At 33.9% G+C, this 13,978-nt stretch overlaps 1 protein-coding gene across 1 annotated transcript in view; it reads right to left on the bottom strand.

The window, feature by feature from the left end:
- Positions 1 to 12,346, bottom strand: part of LOC106471709 (patatin-like phospholipase domain-containing protein 2) — a gene marked incomplete at its 3' end in the record, with an annotated part of 87,307 nt that extends 74,961 nt beyond the window's left edge. Inside the window, exons 1-2 of the mRNA XM_013932326.2 lie at positions 12,069 to 12,346; positions 8,965 to 9,106 (exon numbers count right to left, since the gene is read on the bottom strand). The remainder of the gene's footprint in view (positions 1 to 8,964; positions 9,107 to 12,068) is intronic.
- Positions 12,347 to 13,978: the final 1,632 nt, after the last annotated feature.

The following is a 13,978-nucleotide window of genomic DNA, read 5'->3' as shown; positions in this document are numbered from 1 at the left end:
GATTAACACCGTGACTATTAAATATTGCTATGAGGGATGAGAAGAAGAATCCGAAGTTTAATAAAGTTTTACACTGCTTTAGCCAACAGTCTCCCAGTACTTAATTGAGGCATGTCCACCAATAGCTGAGTTGCTGAAGAATGTGTTTGGATCAAAACAGAAGTATGACTTTGAAGTGATGGGAGAGGAAGAAGTTACATTCAAAATGATTGGATCCAATTTGTCAGAAGTTATTGGCCAGATCGACCAAGTTCGGAAAAATCCTACGTATGTAATGCAAACTAATAGTTGTTTATCTAGTAAACTTATAATAAATGGAGTCAGATCAGCAAATTGCATGGTAAATTAATGAATATTAATCCTCTTGTCTGCTTGTGCATATATTTATGAATTCATCAGTACAAAGGTCACTAAATGAGCATATTTATAAGATTGTTGTTCTCTAATCAATATTTTTATATTCTTTACCAGAAAATTTATTTGTATGAACGACAACATCCGACATGGAACAAAAGAGGCAGAAATAGTAAGTGTTAATATACAAGATGGAAGATAAGGTACTTAGAGTGTATTCTAGTAAAGTAACATGAGGATAGTTAAAATGTATTCCAGTAAAATAACACGAGCATACTTCAAATGTATTGTAGTAAAATAATGATAATAGTTAAAGTGTATTCTAGTAAAATAACATGAGAATAGTTAAAGTGTATTATAGTAAAATAACGATAATAGTTCAAGTGTATTTTAGTAAAATAACATGAGGATAGTTCATATGTATTGTAGTAAAATAATGATAATAGTTAAAGTGTATTCTAGTAAAATAACATGAGAATAGTTAAAGTGTATTATAGTAAAATAACGATAATAGTTCAATATTATAGTTATTTTACTAGAATACACTTTAACTATCATTATTATTTTACTACAATACACTTTAACTATTATCGTTATTTTACTACAATACACTTTAACTATCATTGTTATTTTACTATAATGCACTTGAACTATTATCATTATTTTACTACAATACATATGAACTATCCTCATGTTATTTTACTACAATACATATGAACTATCCTCATGTTATTTTACTAAAATACACCATGTTATTTTACTAGAATACACTTTAACTATTATTGTTATTTTACTAGAATACACTTTAACTATTATCCTTATTTTACTAGAATACACTTTAAATCGTTATTTTACTAGAATACACTTTAACTATTATCATTATTTTACTAGAACACACTTTAACTATCCTCATGTTATTTTACTAGAATACACTTTAACTATCCTCATGTTATTTTACTAGAATACACTTTAACTATTATCGTTATTTTACTAGAATACACTTTAACTATCCTAACTATCCTCATGTTATTTTACTAGAATACACTTTAACTATTAGTTATTTTACTAGAATACACTTTAACTATTATCGTTATTTTACTAGAATACACTTTAACTATCCTCATGTTATTTTACTACAATACACTTTAACTATTCTCATGTTATTTTACTACAATACAGTTTAACTATTCTCATGTTATTTTACTACAATACACTTTTAACTCTCCTCATGTTATTTTACTACAATACACTTTTAACTCTCCTCATGTTATTTTACTACAATACACTTTAACTATTCTCATGTTATTTTACTATAATACACTTTAACTATTATCATTATTTTACTAGAATACACTTTAACTATTATCATTATTTTACTAGAATACACTTTAACTATTATTGTTATTTTACTAGAATACACTTTAACTATCCTCATGTTATTTTACTAGAATACACTTTAACTATCCTCATGTTATTTTACTAGAATACACTTTAATGGTTTGAGTTTGTAACATATCAACTTTGTTCTTATTCACAGTGCTGCTGAATAGTAACAAGTACAAGGTTTGAGTTTGTAACATATCGACTTTGTTATTATTCACTAAGTGCTGTTGAAGGGTAACAAATACAAGGTTTGATTTTGTGATATACCAACTTTGTTGTTATTCAAGTTGCTGCTGAAAAGTAACGAATACATGGTTTGAGTTCGTAACATACCAACTTTTTTCTTATTCACTAATCTTCTGAATATTAACAAGTACAAGGTTTGAGTTTGTAACATACCAACTTTGTTTTTATTCACGTTTTAGCTAATTAGTACCAAGTACAACGTTTTAGTTTGTAACATACCAAATTTATGTTTCATTGACTGTGCTGCTTAATAGTAACAATAAATGGTTTGAGTATGTGACATACCAACTTTGTGTTTCATTCACTCTGCTGCTGAATGGTAATAAGTAAATGGTTTGAGTTTGTGACATACCAACTTTATGTTTCATTCACTGTGCAGCTGAATAGTAACAACTACATGGTTTGTGTTTGTAACACACCAACTTTGTTTTTATTGTGCCGCTGAAGAGTAACAACTCCAATGTTTGAGTTTGTAACATATCAAAATTGTTCTTATTGATTGTGCTGCTGAATAGTAACAAGTACAGGATTTGAGTTTGTAACATACTGACTTTGTTGTTATTCACTGAGTGCTATTAAAGAGTAACAAGTACAAGGTTTGATTTTGTAACAAACCAACTTTGTTGTTATTCAAGGTGCTGCTGGATAGTAACAAGTAAATGGTTTGAGTTTGTGACATACCAACTTTGTTGTTATTTACTGTCTGCTACTGAAGAGTAACAAGTACATGGTTTGAGTTTTTAACATACAAAATTTCTTGTTATTCAAGGTGCTGCTGAAAAGTAACAAGTACATGGTTTGATTTTGTAACATACCAACTTTGTTGTTATTCACAGACTGCTGTCAAAGGGTAACAAGTACAAGGTTTGAGTTCGTAACACACCAACTTTGTTCTTATTCACTGTGCTGCTGAACAGTAACAACTACATGGTTTGAGTTTGTAACATACCAACTTTGTTCTTATTGTGCTGCTGAAGAGTAACGAGAACATGGTTTGAGTTCGTTACATACCAACTTTTTCTTATTCACTAATCTTCTGAATGGTAACAAGTACAAGGTGTGAGTTTGTAAAATACCAACTTTGTTGTTATTCACTGTGTGCTGCTGAAGGGTAACAAGAACAAGGTTCGGGTTTGTAACATACCAACTTTGTGTTTCATTGACTGTGCTGCTGAATAGTAACAAGTAGAAGGTTTGAGTTTGTAAAATACCAACTTTGTATTTCTGTGCTGCTGAAGAGTAACAAGTTCAATGTTTGAGTTTGTATCATACCAACTTTGTTCTCATTCACGGTGGTGCTCATTAGGAACAAATACAAAGTGTGAGTCTGTAACAAATCAACTTTTTTGTTATTCACTGTGTGCTGCTGAAGAGTAACAAGTACAATGTTTAAGTTTGTAACACACCAACTTTGTTTTTATTCACGTTGCAGCTAATTAGTACCAAGTACAACGTTTTAGTTTGTAACATATCAAATTTATGTTTCATTCACTGTGCTGCTGAATAGTAACAATAAATGGTTTGAGTTTCTAACATACCAACTTTGTGATTCATTCACTGTGCTGCTAAATAGTAACAAATAAATGGTTTAAGTTTGTTTCATACCAACTTTGTGTTTCATTGACTATGCTGCTGAATAGTAACAAGTACAAGGTTTGAGTTTGTAAAATACCAACTTTGTTGTTATTCACTGTACTGCTGAATAGTAACAAGTGCAAGGTTTTTGTTTGTAACATACCAACTTTGTTCTTATTGTGCTGCTGAATAGTAACGAGTACAAGGTTTTAATTTGTAACATACTAACTTTGTTCTTATAATGGCTGGAGACGGCCTGAATGGGTAATGAAGAAAAACTTTAATATAACAGCAAATGTACAACGTTTCGACAAGGTTTTGTCATCATCAGGTACTTTGTAGTTATTCACTGAGTACTGTTGAAGGGTAACAAGTACAAGGTTTGAGTTTGTAACATACCAACTTTGTTGTTATTCACTGAGTGCTGTTGAAGGGTAACAAGTACAAGGTTTGATTTTGTAACATACCAACTTTGTTGTTATTCACTGAGTGCTGTTGAAGAGTAACAAGTACAAGGTTGAGTTTGTAACATACCAACTTTGTTGTTATTCAAGGTGCTGCTGAAAAGTAACAAGTACATAATTTGAGTTTGTAATATATCAATTTTGTTCTTATTCACGTTTCTGCTGTTTAGTAACAAGTACAAGGTTTGAGTCTGTAACGTATCAACTTTTTTGTTATTCACTGAGTGCTATTGAAGGGTAACAAGTACAAGGTTTGATTCTGTAACATACCAACTTTGTTGTTATTCAAGGTGCTGCTGCTGAAAAGTAACAAGTACATGGTTTGAGTTTGTAAATACCAACTTTGTTCTTATTGTGCTGCTCGACAGTAACGAGTACAAGGTTTGAGTTTGTAACATAATAACTTTGTTCTTATTGTGCTGCTCGAGAGTAACGAGTACAAGGTTTGAGTTTGTAACATATCAAGTTTGTTGTTATTCACTGAGTGCTGTTGAAGGGTAACAAGTACAAGGTTTGAGTTTGTGACATACCAACTTTATGTTTCACTCACTGTGCTGCTGAATAGTAACGAGTACAAGGTTTGAGTTTGTAACATACCAACTTCATTGTTATTCACTGAGTGCTGTTGAAGAGTAACAAGTATAAGGTTGAGTTTGTAACATACCAATTTTGTTGTTATTCAAGGTGCTGCTGAAAAGTAACAAGTACATGGTTTTAGTTTGTAACATACCAACTTTGTTCTTATTCACTGTGCTGCTGAACAGTAACAACTACATGGTTTGAGTTTGTAACATAGCAACTTTGTTTTTATTGTGCTGCTGAAAAGTAACAAGTACATGGTTTGAGTTTCACTGTACTGAAAAGGATTAATATTTACAAGACTTCTTACATATCAAATTGTTCATTATTCACTGTTCTGATGAGGAGTATTAAATACTCAAAATCTGTTTTATATTCACTAATATGTAGAAGGTTTGTAACATTCATTCTTTACTAATTGTGCTGCTGCGGATTTGTAGATTCGTTATGTATCATTCCTGTTCCTCCATCATTGTATTGAAGAATAGTTTAACTTTGAGATTTGTTATGTATCATTCCTGTTCCTCCATCATTGTACTGAAGAATAGTTTAACTTTGACATTTGTGATGTATCATTCCTGTTCTTCACTCTTTATATTAATGAACAGTGTAAATTCAACATTGGCAATGTACTACCTTTTTTGTTTTTCACTATGCTGAGTGGGAGGAATAAGTTAAAAATTTGTAATGCACCAATTTAGTTCTATATTCACTGTGCTGATGAAGAGCAATAAGGATGATAACATACCAACTATGTTCTTTATTTATTGTTCTCTTGAGAACTAACAATTAGAAGGTTGTAACGTTATTCATTGTGCTGAGAAGAAGTAATATGTATAAAGGGTTCTGGAATAATAAGGACAAGATTTCTATTTTTAACATATATAAACTTTGTTCTTTATTTATGGTGCCAACAAAGAGTTTCACACAAACGTTTGTTGAATTTCTACCAATTCTCCATATTCACTTGTGCAATTTACCAAAATTCCCCTTAATTCACATTTTAGGAAAATATATTTTTGTTTCCTGATATAATCAGATGTTTGTTTTTAGATTTACAAATCAGTTTTTACATTATACCAGAGTTTGTGAATCAAAATTGGCCATTTGAAAGGTTTTCACAGCTCTTAAGAAGTAAGTTTTAGAAGCTCTTTAAATACACTGATATTTGAATTCCATTTTTGTAATTTAACTTGTGCAGTGTATAACTATAGACATCACTTATTTGATACTTGTTCACTTGTATATAAAGCTTCAATACTTTAAGAAGTATTTCACAATCACACTCGGGTGTTACACATTTACAGGGTGTTACTGACACCCACATAACCTTAACAGTTGTGTCACTGGAAGGTGCTACCCATATATGCAAAGTCCTAATACATGTGTCATTTAGTGTTATTGAAACTTACATGACCTTAATAGCTCAGTAAATTGAAAGTGTTTCAATACACAACTGTTGAAAAACAATAAAATAATTTGAATATTAAAAGTTTGTCTTCTGAATAAATTATTTCACCACCTTTAGCCATTAAATGAAATATTCAAAACAATTATAAAACTTTATAATCGCAATATTTAAAATCAGTATTTTTAAAAAACTTATACTGTCACTTGGACTGACATAATCCTGTATGAAGTTGGAATTACAGTTGGAATCAACAAGTTGTTTCTAAAAACCTCAGTTAAACAGACATAATCCCTTACTTGTTATAGTTGGTATCAACAAGTTATTTCAAAAAAGCCTCAGTTAAACAGACATAATCTATTATTTGTTATAACTGGTATCAACAAGTTATTTCAAAAAAGCCTTAGTTAAACAGACATAATCTATTATTTGTTATAACTGGTATCAACAAGTTATTTCAAAAACCTCAGTTAAACAGACATAATCCCTTATTTGTAACAGTTGGTATCAATAAGTTATTTCAAAAAGCCTTAGTTAAACAGACATAATCCGTTATCTGTAACAGCTGGATCATCTACTTCAGTTAAACCAGATAAGTTATCTAAGACCTGACATCATCAATTTCTAAAGGGAAAAAATTATCATCAAATAAATTAATAAAGTTTTGAAGCTTTTAATTCTAGTATAAAATAAAACATTCAAGTTGACATTATAGATCAGTATGCATTACGTTTGAATTAATCTGACAGAGCTCTGTATAGCTGAAATCTGGAAAAGGAAGTTTAAAAAAGGTTTAGTAAAACTAATTCAATCTTGCTTCATTCAAGCACTTGAAAATGATAAGTTGTCAAATAAGCACTCAAAGAGTCAGCAGTTTAATTATCTATTGAATAAATTCTTTATATTTTGTTCTGTTCATGAGGTTTAAATAAAAAAAAAGATCGCTGACTTTATAAAAGAGGATTCTATTAATCACTCCTTCAGTTTTATTGAGGAATTCAATTTCACATCTTGATGAGTGATAAACACTGCCAGTGTAGAAATTCAAACACAAAAAAAAACTCATGCATGACTCAAAAACTGAAATGACTAGTGGTTTGGTCCATAATGGCACTTATGAATGGCTATATAGTGTCTGTTTTACACTTCAAAGCTTCTCCAGTGACTAGAACGGTTCCTGGGAATGTTTGGTCTTTCTGTTCTAGTCTGGAAGGAAACATCAAAGTTATTTTTGTTATAAAATTAATCTTCAAACTAACAGTTACATTAGATAAAAAATCTACAAATCTACAGTCAAACATTACTACTGAAATAACAGTAAACATACTAGTGGAAACACCATCTATATGAAACTCTGGTAAAAAATCAGGTGTTGAGGTAACTTTTACCATGGTACCACAAACACTGGCAGTGTGAAAAAATTATGTCTGAAGTGGCAAAAAACCTAGTATAAAAGTTAACATTTTTCTTACACTGAAATATGTTTCTCATAGGTATTTACCAGCACTCATCTTGATCTTCATATGCTGTCTAAGCATTGCTAAAAATATGTGAAATCAAGTAGAAAACGACTGCCCAGAATGAACGGGTGTGCTCGGATATGAAGACAAAGCACACTTTTGGGATACTGCACTACTTGTGGAAGAGATATGCTCTTTGTCCAGGAAGTAGGAATTTAATATGAAATGAGCAGAAGAGGAAAATACTTGCACAAGCGTAATATGTTCTGACAAGTACAAGCTATAGCAGTGTATATACAGAATTAGCTGTACAAATTCCCAGACAGACAAAGTTCCATAACTTGTCCTTGGCATTAGGAGGTTGAACATGAAAAAAATATAGCATCAACATTATGGCTAGGACATGTAGACTGTGTTATATATACCCATCAACCCCAACTGTAAGTAAACAGAGTGCCATACGTCAAACAACCAGAATTATGAAGAGGAAGTGAGCTTTTGGGCAAAACCGGACAAACTCCCAAAGCAACTGTAAGAGCAAGAAGTACAACAAACCGAACCCAGCATTATGGGATCATGGTGTTGTTTCAACTCAACTATAAGATCAGGGTAATAGCTGTAACTGGTATTATGGGCAAAATCATAACTCATCCTGCCTCAGGAAATATGAGGAGGACATGGAACGATCATCCAACCATAGGAATATAATCATAAATCCTATTGCTGCTATTAAGAGTGAGATGAAGTCTCCCAAACTCAACTGTTGGAGCAGGAAAAAAACCACCTGCAACTGGAAATAATGAACAGAGAGGCATATACTGCACACAACCATAGGAACAAAGCATTGTAATCCCGAACTGTGTAGGCTGGACCAACTTCAATCGAAAAGTGTCCACTTGGGAAAAAGCATCCAGCAGAAATGGAAGGAGGGAAACCAGCATTGCTCTCCTTTCACTGAATGTGTAATCATCAGTAGGTTTGGTAAAGTAAATTCAAAACTCACTCAGGAGGAAGCATCCACAGTCCACCACCCCAGCAACTGGGAACTGACAAGGACTCTTGTGTTCCATGGAAGTAAAAGGAGGGGGACGAGGGGTGGAGTCCAGAGGAACGTCACATTGAAGAAAGTACAATGGGTGTACATGATTCCCTATATTGAAAAGCAGCCAACCCTGATTTATTCAATCAAAGGGTCAGCACGAATGGGCAGAAATTCTCTTTTGTTTTACTCATGAAGTCCATGGGTGATGGTCTACCATAGATTCAAAATTATTGATATCTAGTACACACACACCACTGGGTAAGCCACCAGTGATCTTTTGGAAACACCCCATCTCTACAGTGAGCATTATATTGCAAACAGTAAATAGTGCAGGTCTGAGGCATAGAATACCTTATCAAGCAATACCCACCACAGAGTGAGATCCTTATAGCAATGGTTAAAACTATGGTTGCTGAAAATAAAACATAAATGAAAGGAAGTGATAAAACTTACCCCAGTCAAAGGCAAACGGATGTGTGTGTAGAATTGCCAGGGGAGGTACATAATATCCACAAGAGGAAAATACAGCCAGATCATGCAGATAATGAGCGACAAAGGTATTGGTAGTAATCCACATTTCAGCCTGAACAATCCCCTGCAAAGGACAGTGAAGATGAACATAGTGATGTGACGAATTTGATGAGAAAAAATTTTATAGAGATAGTGACCTTCCATGGATAAGTCAGAATACATCAGCCTAACTAGTTGACAAACCCAACCAGTGAGAGTGACAGATCATGGGAAATGGAAGGGTTCCTGGGAATAAAAAGTCAAGAATGTGCACCCTAAAAGGAGGATGTATGTGCCACATAACACCTTAAGAAGCAAACCAGACAAAGAAGCCTATCCGGATCAGAATGTGAGTACAGGTGGGAAATGGAATGTAAGGAGATGGGCATGAAAGCCAAACCACCTTCCTGGGCACCATATGTATTAGAAAGGAAGGACTGGTCAGTATAGAGGATGACATAAAAGCAATGATAAAGCATGTAAGAAACATTAATGGCATAAATATCTGAATGATGATGCCTGCAAGCAAGGAGGAGGAGGAAATAGGTCTTGAGGGAGGTATGGTACAAGGAACACATAGACAATGGTTCCAAGAGAGTTTGAGAAAGGATGTAAGGGACAACACTGAAATCCCAATGAGGCAAAATAAAGGTATGTTGAGGATGCACGATACGAAAGGAGCAGAAAAGGAGAGAAATTACAGGGGAAGACAAAACCTTACGAAGCCTAGAGAAACAGAAGGTGTTTCACAGGGCCACCCAATAGCTAGACACAGTCAAAGTGGACAAGCCTTTCCTTTGTCAAACAAACAGGTGAAGAATAGGAAAAGATGAAGAACAGAAGGATAGAAAGGAGGGAAGCCATGCTGAACAGACCAAAGATGGAAGGTATACAATCACCCACCTTTGGTAAATGGCCAATCAAGGAGGTCTGATGGTTCAGGAAAGGAAAGATGCAACACGAGGAGTCTGTCCCTGGCCTGATGCAGTGGACCTGAAATAAGCCATGTATGAAGATGGACTTTGGTGATGTCTGGACGAATAATGTCCGATCGAGGTTGGCAGAGTAGAGACCGAGACGGAGGTAAGGGTAGGGGAGGCCAGAGCAGAGGGAACCATGGCTGTGCAGGCCAATAAGGAGCCACAAACAGGACTAGACACAGAGTGGTTTGGATAAAGGATAGAACTCTGGATAGGAGTCAAATTGGATGACAAGCATGAATATGAAGACCCTTCCAATCCTGACTGAATGCATCCACACCCAGAGCTAATGGGTGTGGAATGAGAGACCAAAAGGAAGGAAGTTTGGTGTTCCAGTGTGTGACAAAGACATCAATATTAGGTGTTCCCAGTTGAGAACACACCCACCAAAAGAGCTGAGGATGGAGGAGCCACTCAGTGAGGAGAACCTGGTTGGAATGAGATAATTGATTCAAAGCCAGATTTATTAGCACCGGGAACATGGCAAGCTAAGAATGATGGTAAGCCAATACATACTGGTACAACAAATGAGGAAGATGAGCATGCTTACATCCAAGAGAAGTTGGTCAGAAAATCTTTGAGAATGAGGAAGATGAGCATGCTTACATCTGAGAGAAGTTGGTCAGAAAATCTCTGAGAATGAGCTCTTATGTCTGAAGAAGGAGGAATCATAAGCTATATGGGAAACATTTAAAATACTACATACCTGATTAACATACTGTAAAATCTCCTGAATAGGTGTAGAATGTGACTGACCAAAAAAGAAGATGCTGAAAAAAAAGGGGTCCAAATTTTATTCACCCTGATGGTATTCTTCCTCAGAAACATGTTCAGGATGAAAAGGTGAAGAAATCGCTGGCTGAAAAGAGGATTCTAACTCCCAGTGCATTAAGGCCTGTACTTCCTCAGCAGGTAGTCAAACCAAAGTTCTGGGAAGTCATTCCATTTATTTACGTTATTGACTGTCATGGGAATTTTAGTTTCTGACAAACTAAACCCTGAATTCACACTGATAACACGTAGAATTCAGGAACCAGAAAATTTGACAAGCAAAATCTTGGATACAATTGAAATCAAACACTGAAAAGTAAAACTGTTGAATAAAAAATTTCAGAAATGGCAACAAATCACAATCAGAAACTGTAGCCACAGAAAAAACAAAAACACACATGTAAATGGTATAGTTCCAATCGAAAAAGTGAGGATTAAGTAGGAATAGCAGATGGAGCTAGCTGTACCAGTATACGTGGTACAATACTATTAGTGGAGAGTAGTCACATGATATGTACATGTTCGGACATTGATGGGGTATATTGACAGGTGCACTGAGTACAAATGAAGATTAAAATAGCTTTGTGTGATCATATCAGAACATAACGGTGGTTAAGGTAGTAGTAAAACTGTTAGTTTGAAACATAATGATAGCTTAGATGGTAGGAAAACCTCGTATAAAACAATGGTGGCTGAGGTGATATAAAAACCTAGTATAAACATGATGGTTGCTGAGGTGGTAGAAAAATCTAGTGTGAAACATAATGATGTTTGTGATGGTAGTAAAAGTGTTAGTATGAAACATAATTACAGCTTAGAAGGTAGGAAAACCTAGTTTAAAACATAATGGTGGCTGAAATGGTAGAAAAATATAGTATGAAACATGATGGTGGTTAAGGTGATACAAAACATAGTATGAAACATGATGGTGGTTAAGGTGATACAAAACATAGTGTGAAACATAATGGTGGTTAAGGTGAAATAAAAACAGTGTGAAACATGATGGTGGTTAAGGTGATATAAAAACACAGTGTGAAACATGATGGTGGTTAAGGTGATATAAAAACATAGTGTGAAACATGATGGTGGTTAAGGTGATATAAAAACATAGTGTGAAACATGATGGTGGTTAAGGTGATAGAAAAACTGTTAGTAGAAAATAATGATAAAAATTAAGATGGTGCAAGAATTGTGTAAAGTTAAGATGTTAAACAGGATATAGTAACTAACTGTAATGTAAATAAACTCTTCTCTTGTAATACTATTAAATGATTTAAGATAAGAAACATGTCTAACCTCAGATGTGAAGTAAGAAACCACACAGAATACCAGCAACAAGAATACACTCATATATGTTGCTAGGCGTATGATATCTCGAAATCTGCGCCACTCTTTCAACTTGTCAATGTGTAGGAACCTATTTCTATAATCTGAAGGCAACTCAAACTGAGATGAAAGTGGAAACATTGCTTCATAAAAATCTTGTAAGACTGCTTTCACCTGAAAATATGAAACAAACGAGTGGAGATAGGATTACAGAAATAAAAGAATTATGTATAAAACAACACAAGAGAAATAATTCCTAACCCTTAAAATAATACTCTACTAATTACTAAAGAATATAAACCTGAGAAAACAAAATGTGCCAAGAAATCTCAATATTAAAGTACAAAACGAACTTCATCAAGGTATCAGGAACATGGCAGTAAAAAAAGTAAAATAATCTAGACATGACAGTACAAAAAGAAAAAGATAATCTTGGTCAATTATAATCGAAGGACAACAGTACAAAAAACATGATAATCTATACATGACAAAACAAACAAAATATTGAATAAAACATCCAAGAATATTCAAACAAAAAATTTATTTATGGATCAATAACATTTGCTGGTATTATTATTGAAAAATCAATTAGCTTATGGTACATATTAAGGGAAAAAAGACAAATTAAACAAAAAACTAACATTGTAACCAAACCAGAAACTGACATTAAAAGTTTTCCATCAAAGTTATAGAAATACACTCAAACTATCCTCATATGGTTTGAGTTTGTAAATACCAACTTTGATCTTATTGTGCTGCTCGAGAGTAATGAGTACAAGGTTTGAGTTTGTAACATATCAACTTTGTAGTTATTCACTGAGTACTGTTGAAGGGTAACAAGTACAAGGTTTGAGTTTGTGACATACCAACTTTGTGTTTGATTCACTGTGCTGTTGAATAGTAACAAGAACAAGGTTCGAGTTTTTAACATACCAACTTTGTGTTTCATTCACTGTGCTGCTGAATAGTAACAAGAACAAGGTTTGAGTTTGTAACATACCAACTCTGTTCTAATTCACTATGCTGCTGAATAGTAACAAGTAGCTGAAAAGTAACAAGTACTGCATAGTGAATAACAACAAAGCTGGTATGTTACAAATTCAAACATTGTACTTGTTACTATTCTGCTGCACAGTGAATAAGAACAAAGTTGGTATGTTACAAACTCAAACCTTGTACTTGTTACTTTTCAGCAGCACCTTGAATAACAAGAAATTTGGTATGTTAAAAACTAAGTCCTTGTACTTGTTACTCTTCAGCCGCACAGTGAATGAAACACAAAGATGGTATGTCGCAAATTCAAATTTGTACTTGTTACTTTTCAGCTGCACAGTGAATAACAACAAAGTTGGTATGTTACAAATTCAAACATTGTACGGTATTACCAGAGACCTTGGCCATAACTAAATGCTGTCTTAGGTTTATCTGCTTATTCTATTTTCACTTGATGGAAACCTGATTTTAAGTCCAGAGTTGAAAACCAATTGGCTTCATTTAGGGCATCAAGAGTATCATCAATTCTTGGCATTGGGTATGAGTGTTAAGAGCCCTGAAGTCCATACAGCAACGTTGGGTCCCATCCTTCTTATAGACTAAATCGACGGTTGCTGACCAGGGACTATCTGATTTCTCGACTATCCCTTTCTTAATTAAAGCCATCCATGACCTTCTTCATCTCTTGTCGTTTTGCTGGAACTATTTTTCTCGGAGAGATCTTTATTGTACAGTGATTACCTGTGTTTATTCTGTGCTCTACAAGATCTGTGAAGCCGAGGTCATGATCTCCTTTCGAAAAGACATCAGCATAATTTGCCAAAAGTTATTTTACCTGAAGAGCCTGTGATGATGACAAATGAACTATGCTCTTCTTATAGAGGTCA

Source organism: Limulus polyphemus, unplaced genomic scaffold (assembly GCF_000517525.1).
Source record: "Limulus polyphemus unplaced genomic scaffold, Limulus_polyphemus-2.1.2 Scaffold4804, whole genome shotgun sequence".
Lineage (NCBI taxonomy): Eukaryota > Metazoa > Arthropoda > Merostomata > Xiphosura > Limulidae > Limulus > Limulus polyphemus.
Note: the sequence above shows the minus strand (reverse complement) of the source record. Positions and strands in the feature narration are given on the sequence as shown.